General features: G+C 41.4%; 1 protein-coding gene across 1 annotated transcript in view; it reads left to right on the forward strand.

Annotated features, from left to right (window-relative positions):
* Positions 1-12,189, forward strand: part of LOC140848020 (beta-1-syntrophin-like) — a 168,066-nt gene that overhangs the window by 1,132 nt on the left and 154,745 nt on the right. The gene's annotated exons all lie outside the window — the stretch shown is intronic.

Here is a 12,189-nt window from a genome sequence, read left to right on the forward strand (position 1 = left end):
TCTTACACACCTGGGGGCAACTTGTCCCCACCCTATCGTCGTTACAGGCTCGGACCCAGCAGGGGTGTGTGAAAGGCTAGGCGAGCGGGGTTTCTTGAGCTCCTGCTGTGCGCCAAGCACGGGTCGAATGCTTCCTGTACGTTGCCTCATTTTTACCTGCGGATATCCAAGTGTAGCACAGAGGCTGGGACGTCCCCCTGGAAATGAAGGGCAGCCGCCCACGTTACCCGGCGAACTCCTTGACTAATCGCAACTCTGATAATCAGTTTTCTGCTTTGGCACAAGTTTCCCTTTACAAGCCTGGGCAACCCAGCCAAAAGGGTTGAATACTAAAGGGGCCAGAGAGGGGTGGCAATGTTTGAACGCCCCGGACTGCCGACCAGCCTTCCCAACTTCTCTCCGTGCAATTTGGAAACTGGGTTTGTAGCTGGGGCGTCGTGCCAAGGGCCAGGAAGTATGTTGCAGCTCTCGGCATAAGTTCGCTTCTGGTGCCAGGTGTTTGGCCGGTCAGTCTGGATTCCAGGTTGCTGTGGGTGGAGGGCTGGTGAAGGGCTTTCCTGCCTGCCTTTTCCGGGGATTTTTCCGGAGTGGTGTGGAAACAACTTTGCTTTGTAAACAGTTCCCACTGTGTGAGGCACCTTAGAAAGTACTCTCTTGAGAGCTACTGTCCCGGTCCCCTAATGATCGGGTATGAATAGAATAGGTAGCAAGGTTTTTGTCCCCTTTTGTGGTTAGGTGGTGTGTGGGCGGGAGAAGGACAGTAGGGTATTAAGTGGATAATGTCTTCTCATTTCCCATTACGGCTGTGTTTTTCACTTGCTATCTACCTCTCTGCCCCTTAGCTTGCTTTGTGTATACCTCTGTCAGCACTAATGTCGTGCAATTATTTTGTCTATTTACCTGGCTTCCCCATAACTGTATATTGAGTGCTGAGTGAATTAATAAACCAGAATGTTTCAACTGAGACCTTGTAAACTGGTGGTTGATTTAAGTCCTAAATTAAGGACTTGTCAATTTCCTGCTCACCAGCTGTGATGCTGGTGTGTGAAACTGAGAAAGTTCAAAGTTGGGAAACCAAGTTTGTTACATGTGACAGCTGATGCCATTCTCTGGTACATGATGGCCCACCTCCTGGCCTAGAATGCAGTGGGTTTTTCCCCCTTCATTTGTCTAGAGGATTTGTGATGTCTTCATATTTAATTGCTACCCTGGATCCAGAAAATGGGAGGCTATTTGCTTTGGCTTGATGATTAACATAAGTAAATAGAAAAAAGTTTTCTTGACTCAAGTATGTGTTGGTTCCTGTGACAAGGGGCAGGTGAGATCTGGGGCAAGTGTAGTTTGGACTATAAACAGCTGGACACCTGCTCAGCTTGCAATATTTACCATAAATATCAGGGAGGACAAAAGGCAGATTATTTTATCTCAAGGCACTACTCTTCTTTACGTCTCTTCTTGGTTTCACTTTAATGTGAAACTTGAAAAGTTTTTTAAAAAGCCTCTTAAAATGTAATGACTTGGCAAGGAACTAAAATATATCTTTCACCCAAAAAGAGAAGAAATGGTGACTCCCTGTAGTGAAAACCCCACACACACACACACACACACACACACACACACACACACACACACACACACACATATCAAGCAGTTATGTCTTCATTGATGCAGCAACTGAAAAGTGAGTTTTGTAGAAACCTCTAACATGACATTCTTACAACTGGGTTGTCCTGTATTGCAGGCAGGACCTCTGGGGGAGGAAGGCCTGCGGGACTCCTAGACACGAACCACTTAGGCTTGGGGTAGCAGTCTTATTCCCAATCTGAGTTTTCAGAAATTGACTACTATAGAGAATTATCCTAATAGAGAAGCAAGTGGAGTACCCCCCTGCCAACCCCTCACGCGCCCTGCAAAACAGTGTCTCTTAATTCTGAAGTGAAGTGTTGGTCCTAAGTGTGGTAGCAGTGATCATATACCATCAAATCAAGTATCACACATCTCGTCTTTTGCAGCGAGGCCTAGTACCTGGATTCTCCACTGAAGGGTCGCATTACCACCATCGGAAGGGCTTTATAAAATCACAAACACCCTGGCTCATATTCTGAGATGCAGTCTTTATCCAAAATTTCTACAAAGGAATGGTCTTGTAGGTGTAATCTGGTTGGACAAGAGGGCTAAGAAATGTCTTCAAGACATGTTTATATGGCAAATACACTTTTTAAATGGAGATTAGTCCCTCAACCATGGCCAATGCATACCCCTTACAGGGAATGCGCCCTCTAGTGGAGAGTCGCTTACCTCTACTAGTGTCACTACCTCAACATTGAATTGCAGTGTTCAACACCAAGTTTCATGCCTGTGTTCAAGCTGTGAATTCTGCCCCAGAATTATCTTAACATCCTTGAGCCCCAGTGTCTTCTTAAAAATAGGAATAGAGAAACTGGCTGACCATGCTTACTTTACAGGACTGCTGTATGGAAAAGCACTCTGAGAAGTTAAAATTAAAAAAGGCGTGTATCAAATGCCTGCTCTGATTAGTTATTTTTACAATTCAAATGCAGTGAAGATGAAATTGGCCTCTTAAGGGATAATCCTTTCCTCTTCCTTTACTAGAGTTTATATTCTCATTTTTATTCTACTTTTTTTTGTTACTATAAAATTATAATGTTAGAAGGCCGTTCCTCTGGGGAAAGAGAGTCATCACAATAGCTAACATTTCTTGAACAACTCAAGTGCCATGTTACTTGCATTTGTTCATGTGACACTTTCAGTAACTCCATGAGGCTAGTACTATTGTTCATTTCACTGATGAGAAAACTAAAGTTTACAGATGGTAGGTTATTTGCTCAAAGTAACATAGCTCGGAGACTTCCAGGTCTCTATGGCTTATGACTTAAAAGCTCATACTTGTAACCTCTGGGTGAAATTGATATTCTGAGCTGTTCCTTCAACTACATACATCAGTGGAAGCTTCATCAGTTATTGGGCTCAAGATGTTCTGCCCTGCTCCTCAAATATGCTGAAGTGCTTGGGACAACTTAGAATAGGAAACAGCAGTTTTGTAGGCTACTCAAAAGGAAGGGACAGGAAAGGGGACTGAGTCTTAAGACCCTAATGCACAAGTATCTGGCTACCAAGAGGGAGCTGCTGTGATATGGCCAACTTTACAATGAGACAGGGCCTCCATGGTAGGACACATGGCCAGCAAGGAGACTAAATTGTAATTCAAACTTAAATAGTGAATAAATGGTGCCAAGTTAGTGTTTAACCAAAGATGAGAACAGAAGTCTTCACACTTTGACCCATTTCCCATTTTAGGGAGTGGGAACAGGAACCCTGCTTTCAGCCATGCAGACATTGAACCCCATAATTCCCAGGGCACCATTCAGGTAGACTACAGTGTGAATGGCGCCCTCTGGAGTTGTGCAGGGCACACATGCATAAATATCCTTAGTAGCTCTGGGCTGGAGGAGGGAGGAAATTTTTGTCCTTAGATTAATAGTAAAACAGTAATTTGAAATATATCAACTTTTTGTCCTTGAAGTTACACTAACATTAGTTTCTCTATAACTATGTTGAGATCAAGGAATGTAGCATGCTCTGGTCGTCTCATATTGGGATGTGGAAGTTGGGGTAGACTGATCACCTCTGGGTCCAAAAGGCCTCCTATGGAACTGGAGGGGAAAGAGTGAAAACACAAAGGTGAAAGTCAGAGAGGGTTGTTGATGTTAGCCCTGCTCATCAAAGCTCTTCCTCCCTCCACTCCCAGGAGTGCTTGACCATAGAGATCATGTAAAATGACACTTTCACAATCACTTGCTCCAGTGGTGGAAGTGGGGATGGTGTGGCTGGAGCTGGGGTCCAAGGGAAGGGAAAGTGATTTTGCTGGCAAAGAATCGCAGGATTAGAAGAGAATTTGAATTTTAAAGAATTTTACTTAATTTAGATGTTCAGATTCTAAAGAATACCCAGGAACTCTGGAATTAAAGTCTTGAAACTTGGGCTGTTATCTTTCAACTAACACTTTTTTAACAGAATGCTCTATCTAGTTGGGCCTTGATTTTCTTCAATGAGAAACTAGGAAGCTGGGTTAAGCTATCTCTAACCTTTTACACTTCAAATCCTATAAATTCAGACCCGACACACTTTTAATAACAAATCTAGTACCCCTTTATTATGAAACAAATTTCATAAATAATATAACCTAACTCTATACTTAGAAATCTATATAAAACTTTATTACATTAATAAAATGGAGATGTGAAGTCATTTAAAAAAAAAAGATTTCAATGGATAAATGCTTGGTACAGCCACACCAGAGGTCATGATGCAGGAGGCAGATGCTAGGACCTGTATGTAAAATTACCATCAACATGTAGCTACAAATGAAGATGGTGGGGAGGGGGTGGTATCATTTGGGATCTGGAAAAGTCTTGCCCAGTGGCAGACTACCTCCGAGGCTGCAAGAGGTCCAGGAGCCCTGGCTGCTATCACTAAACGCTTGTGCCCACCACTCCCCTTGACCTCTACAATGCCTCCATAAGTGCCCCAACTGGTATGGAGGAGGGGATCTATAAGAACCAGTGTTCTATAAGAATGCAAATTCTATTTTACCATTTTATCTAATCATCCCCAATGATCCAAGGTTTTGGGTTCACTTCCTGGAGTTTTAGCTACCCAGGGTCAACGGCTGCCATCTGGAAACATACTTACGGATTGTCAAAAGTCACTAGTAACCTAACGCCACACCACAACGCCTCCGTCATCACCTTACTCCTTCTCATCGCACATCATCACAAGAAGAATGAGTGCAGGACAATAAGATATTTTTGAGAGAGAGAGAGATAAACCACATTCATATCACTTTTATTGCAGTATATTATTACAATTGTTCTATTTTAGTATTAGTTTTTGTAGTTAATCTCTTACTTAGTTTAAAAATTAAACTTTTATCATGGGTATGTACTATAGGAAAATACATAATTCATAAGGTTTAGCATTATCTGAGGTTCCACGCAACCACTGGGGGTATTGGAATCTATCTCCTGTGGATAAGGGAGCACTGCTGTAATGCCTGACCTTTTGCAAACTCTTTTTATATATGTAATGAACCGTAGAATATCTTTGTGATATACTATATATAAGAACATTATATTATATACAGCACTTATATATATCACTTATACATGTATATAAAACTTAGCTTGTGCCAGATGCTGTTCTGTGCACTTTCAGTCACTTGATTCTCACAATAACCCAATGCTATCAGTATGTCTATTTTACAGACAAGAACACTGAGGTACAGATTATTTGAGTCAATTGCCAAAGACACACAGTGAGGAGGCACTGAGGCCTTTCAGCTTCTGTTCCTCATTAACAGCTTTGTGAGATACGCAGATGGGGGACGCTTGTCCTCAGTTTGCCTATTAGGAAAGCGAGGCTTCAAGAGGAGGAATGACTTGTCTTAAGTAGGCCCTCTCCTTTCTTGTCTAGCATATTAGTGTCCTACTGCTGCTATAACAAATTACCAGAAACCGTAGTAAATGAAAACACAAAGTTATTATCTTACAGTTTCTTAAAGCCAGATGTCTGATAACAGAGGTCATCAAGCTAAAATCGAGGTGTCTGATTGCATTCCTTTCTGGAGGCCCTAGAAGAGAATCTATTCCCTTGCCTTTCTGGAAGCTTCTAGAGAACATTCATATGCCTTGGCTCATGGCTCCTTTCCATGTTCACGCTTGAATCTTCCTCACTTGGAAACATTCCAATCTCTGTTCTGCCTCCTCTTATATTTTTAAGGACCTGTGATTACACTGGCAGCAACCAGATAAACCAGGCTAATCTCCCTATTTTAAAGTCAGTTGAGTAGCAACCTTAATTCACTTTGCGACCCTCATTTCTCTTTGCCATGTAAGATAACATATTCTCAGGATATAGAGACCAGGATGTGGGCTTTTGGGGGTGGGATGTTTTTCTGCCCACCACATCTAGTTTGCTGAAATTGTCATGGTAGAGTTCCCAAGTAGTATTTCAAGAATATACTGAGCCACAGTGAACAATCACTTCCTGGATCATTGCAAAGGAATTCCTCATTCATTCATTTATTTAGCCATCTAAGAGGTAATTTATTGAGTGTCTTCTGTGTGCACATAGCACGGGCACTGCCCTCAAGACACAATATTCTAGTGACAGACACAGACACATAATGCCTGTCCATACAGGCAACTGCAGGATAGGGTAAAAAGTGCTGCATCAGAGGCATTATGGGATGCTGTGATAACCTGAAGGGGATCTGGCCCATTCTTGGACAGCCACAAAAGAGCTTGGGCATCATCTGTAGCTCAGTGTGGCTAAGCAGACAGCATGTGACCTTCAGACCTTGCTGAGGGTCAGGAATGAAAAAAAACAGAGAATTGAGCAGGGACCAAGACTTAGAGGTCTTGGGGCAGAGGTGGATTTCATCCTCAGGGTAAAATGTTTTTAAGCAGGGAAATGTCATGCTCAGTTTCATATTTCAAGAAGACACCTCTCTAGAGGCATGCTTCTAGCACGGGGTTGGCAGGGCTCTAGAGAAATGACCCAGCTGCCTGAACCTTCCCCGCAGCACTGGTGTTCTGACAGTTGACCCTGAAGTATGCTTAGGAACACCTTTCCAAGCAAGGCTTAGCTATGTAAAATGGCTTCCCTCACATTATGAGTTTGTCACCAACTCGAGCCTCTGTGGATGGTTGGACTGGTGTGATGATCCCCCTTTGGGCCAGGAGGAAATGGAAGGGACAGATGGGTGACTGGTCTGAGGTTGCCTTGTAAGTGAGACAGCTGGACATCAGATTAGCTAAAGCTCCATCAAGGCCTTCCTGCTACATGCTGCAGAAATCAAGATATTGTGCAGTGGACAGAAAGAGGTCTAAGAGGGATGAGGCAAGGCCTCTGCTTGCAGGGAGTTCACAGGAATTAAGGAGGGAGGGCATTTGTGGCTGATGGTGAAGGACTTGAGATGAGGAATACAAATAGTGTCATTTGTACCCTGGCATGTATTGCTAAGTACTTGGCCCACATTGGGCTTTTCACATGTGTTAGAAAAAAAAAAACCAGAAGGACAGACTGAAGGGAGGTGGGAGGGAAGGAATGAGGGAGGGAGAAAGGGAAGAAGGGAGGGAAGAACTGAAGAAAAGGAAGGGAGGGAAAGAAAGAAATTCAGGTATTTAGTGACCCATTTTGATGACTCCTGTCCTCCAGCACTCCATGGAGAGGAAATCTGGCATCTGTTAATGAGAACTAGACTTGGTTCTGTAGAGAAGAGAGACGAAGAGGAGGCTTTATAGCTCTAGGAAGCACTTACTTACAGACCAGTCTTGAAAAGACAGTCGATGAAAGAGGAGCCAGACACGATTTTAAAAGTTATGGGAAAATGTAATTATCCTTTTAATGTTGTATTTATAACCACCTTTCTTTTGCCCCCTGTGGCTCAGGGGCCTACAAGTCTGAATATGTAAGAACACTTTCTACCTGAGGAGATGAAAACTCTTTGCTTAGATATTTTAATTGTTTCTTTTTTAAGCTTATGTATCAGCCTGAGGATTCAGACCACCCTCCGTAAATGAAGCCTGTGGATCCTTCAATTCCTTCTTTCTGCTGGGGAGGGGAATGCTCTTCATGCTCAGCAGGGCATTGTAGCAGTCACCCCATGGAGAAGGCATTAAAAATAACTCCCAGCTCCACATCTGTGAAAGGCATCTGGCCGCAGCTACCACTGGTCTGTTTGGTGAAGGGAAATTATTCTCTGGCAGCTAGTGGCCTACTAAGAATTCTATTTCAAATGATGCATTTCAAAGCAGTTAGTGTTAAAGAAAAGCCAGAATTTCCCCTGCATTTATACCAAATGTTTTATATACCAAACCTCATTACCCACTTCACTGGCTTTGATCTGTAATAATGCAGCCTTGAGCTCTGGCCTGCAGAGTGAGACTTAAGAGAAAATATGTAATACACACCACGAAGTCAGCGTCCTAACAGACGTGTGCAAATGAGCCCTCCTCCCAAGGTGTGTTAGGCAAGATGGAAAAGTTCATGATTAGTAGTGTTATAGTGGAAATTAAAATGCTGACCCATGTTTTAGCTCAGTACTTTTTAAAACTACTCTTCCCTGTGCTTTGATGTGGGAACATTCTTAGCATGTAGTTAAATGTGGCGGCTCTATCTAAAATTTGACTGGCTGCCGAGTATCACTGCAGTTGACATACCGGCTTATTTGGTTTCTGTTCAAGCTGCCATCCTTTCTTCCTGTCAGAATTTCTCTTTTGAAGCAGTGTAGTGCAGTGGTTTACAAGGAGGGTCTTGGATGTACTCTGTCCGGGCTTACATTCTTGTGCTGCCTCTTTTTTTAGCTGTGTGATCCTTGGCAGGTGCTTAACTACAAGTCTCGGTTTCTTCATCAGTAGGTTCATTGTGAAGAGTAGAAGGATTATGTCTCTAAAGGGTTAGCTCATTGCTGGAACATAACACTAAATAATTCCTAACTATGTAATATGTCACATCTCATGCTTAGCTAAATAATATTTTCAGTTAGAGGGTTCAGTCATGTACGTTAAATGAAAGGTTCAATCATGTGTTGTATAAAGCCTTTTGGGAGCACAGGGGACAGTTTGGGACTGTCCATGTTAGGGGACTGAAGGATGTAAGCAATGGCCTAAGAGACTTGTTAGAGGTGAACTATGATCCTGCAAGGGTATATACCTCATTGATGATTTTTAGTAGCATGCCATGTTTTCCGTCCACCAAACCACAGTAGGCTGCTGTGGTTTTGGTGGACCAATGTGCGCTATGTCTTCAAAGGCTGGTATGCAGGAACATGCAGAAAAGTGTTTCATAAGGGGAAAGTGGTCAAATGAGGATTTCACCTAGACAGCAAAATTCAAAATTCTTTGAAAAAGTTTCTAGTAATTCTAGGAATGTGGAGATCTTTTTAGCCGAAAGAAGCCCAAATGTTTCTTTTATTACAAATCTGCATTATTTACCTAATTCTTACTGAGCTGGCCTTGTATTTTTGGTTTTATTCTATTGCTTGTACTGTATTTCCTGGGATCCAAGAGACTATCCAGTAGATGATATATTATTTTTCTTAAGTAAGAAACAAATGTCTAAGATGGGGAGTCTAATATGATACCTGCTTGAAGGTGGAGCACTAAAGGGCTCTCCCTTCAATGCAGAGATAAATGAAATACAAACACATCATACAGGCAGAGACAACAAAGGAACCCACGTGTTTCAAACTAGGTACTAGTAGAAGAAACAACATCCCTTAAGATTTTGCATTGTACATCCATTCTAATAAATATTTAGGTCTGAATTTACAATGTCAGTGTGAGTGAAAAAAATACATAGGCAGAGAAGTGATCTCAAACCGGGAGGGCCCCTGGTAGGGGCAGTTGTAAGTACTCTTTGCAGGAACTCAGCTTCCATCCAGGCCTTCAGTGATTTTAAGGCACATCCCCCAAATCTGAGATGATGAAATATCAAAAAAATAGGCAGTTTGAATTGAGGAGATATGCTGTATAATAATTAAATAACTAGTGACTGAAATAATTTTTCTTTTAATGTTCGTAAGGTGAGACCTTGATGATAGATTGAAGCAAAGAATCTAAAGAGGGCTAAGATGAAATTCCTTTTCTAAAATAGAACAGTCCAGAGGGGACCGATATAGAGTGATAAATTACATATATATAATTTCAATAATAATAATAAAGTATAAAGGAGTCAATGCTGTCACGGAACTTATGGAATAGCTGAAGGGACTAAGGATAGCTGAAGGAGAAAGGAGTGCTTCACACAAGAAGTGACTTATCCAGTAGGGTTAAATAGGCAAAGTAAGAAGTCGTTTACCATTCTCATTCTCTTTTATGTGCAACCTGTTTCTTCCTTCTGGAAACTTTTAGTACTTCTTTTTATCATTGGTACTCTCAGTTGTGTATGGTGATTTGCCTTAGTGTGGGATTTTGTTAGTTTTCTAAGCACTTGGTGAGCACTAATAGGCTAAGTCCATGGTTCTCAAACTGTGTTCCAAGGTGCACTAGGGTGCTCATGAACTCACAAGGGTGCCGTGAAACATTTTAAAATTTCAGGGAAAACATAGCACCATCTGTTGGACATCAGACAAACAAACCATTAACTCAGGAGTTTCAACATTAGATCGCTACATTCCTTTAATGATGTCAGTATCTTTACAAAGCTGCGTTGTCTTCAGCAGCTGGGACTAAAAATAAATAAATAACACAGGTGTCACCTAAATAAATAAATAACACACGTACTTTGGGACAGGAAGTGAGGGAGGCTGTGTCCCATATGAATCTAAGGTTTGAGAAGTTGTATAATGCCTAATAGGTGCTCAATTTCTAGGACATCAAGATACACTACATTCTTGGACTTAACAACTTAAAAAAACTGAATTGGTAGGTATTTCTTTGGGCCTAGAAGTGTCATAAAAAAAATAACTGAGACATTAAGGGTGCCATTTACTGAATAAATTGGTACCTGTATTTGACAACTGTTCCACTTCAGTTCTGGGGGATTTTCTTGTGTTAGTTCTTTGATAATTCCACTTCTCTATTTTCTTTGTTTTCTGTGTGTGGAAGTCTGATTAAATGGTTATTAGATCTGTGTATTGGTACATAATAAACTGATTTTTGTTGGTGTGTTGTTTTTTTCTCCATTGTCCTTTGTTTTTTATTTTTGTTCTTTTTCATGGAGAGTGACTAGATTTTTATCTACAACTCTTATATTGATTGTTTTTTTTTCATTTCATTTGTCATATCGCCAAGTTCCAAGAACATTTTCTTGTTTTCATTGTTCATTTTTAAAATAGCATACTCTTGTTTTATGGATGCAATAACTTTGCTGATCTCTGAACAGATAAATAATAGCTTTTAAAGACCTTTTTCGCAACAGTATTGACTTAGATGTCTCCACATTCTTTCTCTCTGCTTAATTTCTCAGTGTGCTGTGCATATCTGATAGCTTCTTATATCTTGAGATTTGTTCCATTTTTGTGTTTCCCTAGAGGCAGACCCTGGGATGAGGATCACAGTGTAAGAAGTTTATTTGGGATATAATCCCTGGAAATACTTGTAGTTGGGTAGGAATGTGAGATAGTGATGGAAATGAACCCATAAAGGCCCCACTTTGAGTTGCTCTGCAGCTTAGCAAATGCCAATTGAGGGGTGAGGAGGTGGGAAAAACATATTAACCAATTCCCCACCCATCACTTTGTTCAAGGCTACTGCTGGGGGCATTACCTCTCTGGTACTTTCTGGCTGGCATCTCTATGAGGATCAGGAGTCCTCCCCTGCCAAAAAGCTGCCCTCAGGCAGAGAATTGCAGGTATTCGCTGTAAGCAGCCTTTTGCATGTAGAGTTGACTGCAGAGAGACATACGGTGCTAACTTAGACTTCACATTTCCTAATTTAAAAATGCTCAGAGGAGATTGTGGCGAAAGATGTACTGTGCTTAGGTCTGGACATACTTCTATCCCACATCTGTTGTAAGGGTGGTTCAGACATGATCAAGATGGAGTATGTTATCCTTGAAAAGTCTCACAAGACAACTGTTTGGCCTCCTATACCTGATTTTTAATTTCTTTAATGTGTGGCTAGCCGAGAGTCTTGCCAATCCAGTTAATTGAGTGCAAAGTTCCTGTGAGTAGGTTATGCACAAATTAGATTAATTGAACTGAAGGGGAATATTGTGTTTCTCTACCTCAGTGCTGTTGACATTTGGACTAGGTAAGCTCTAGGCATGAGCGAGATGGACAAACTAGCTTTGTGACCTTGGGCAGCAGCCTTATCTGCCTAGAATTCAGTTTTCTTATTGATAACATGGGGATAACAATAGTACTTTCTTTATAGGACTGACATGGGAGTTAAAAGAGTTAATACAGGACTGAATACCACGTCTAGTATGAAGAGTTCAAAGTGTATTGTTTATTACTCTGATATATTTGTCTTTTTCCTCCAGAGTTTTTGATTCTAAGAGCAGGGCTCAGGTCTTTTCTGTCTTAAAACTTCAGTGAAGGGAATAGAATTGACCCCCTGGTGGTTGTCTTTTGGTCATTAGCCATGGCCCTAACACAGCAGGATTGGGTAAAAGTAAGAAAGTAGTAGCTTTAGTTGGTATGATTTATTGACTGTAAAATAA

Source organism: Manis javanica, chromosome 2, assembly GCF_040802235.1.
Source record: "Manis javanica isolate MJ-LG chromosome 2, MJ_LKY, whole genome shotgun sequence".
In the NCBI taxonomy this organism is placed as follows: Eukaryota; Metazoa; Chordata; class Mammalia; order Pholidota; family Manidae; genus Manis; species Manis javanica.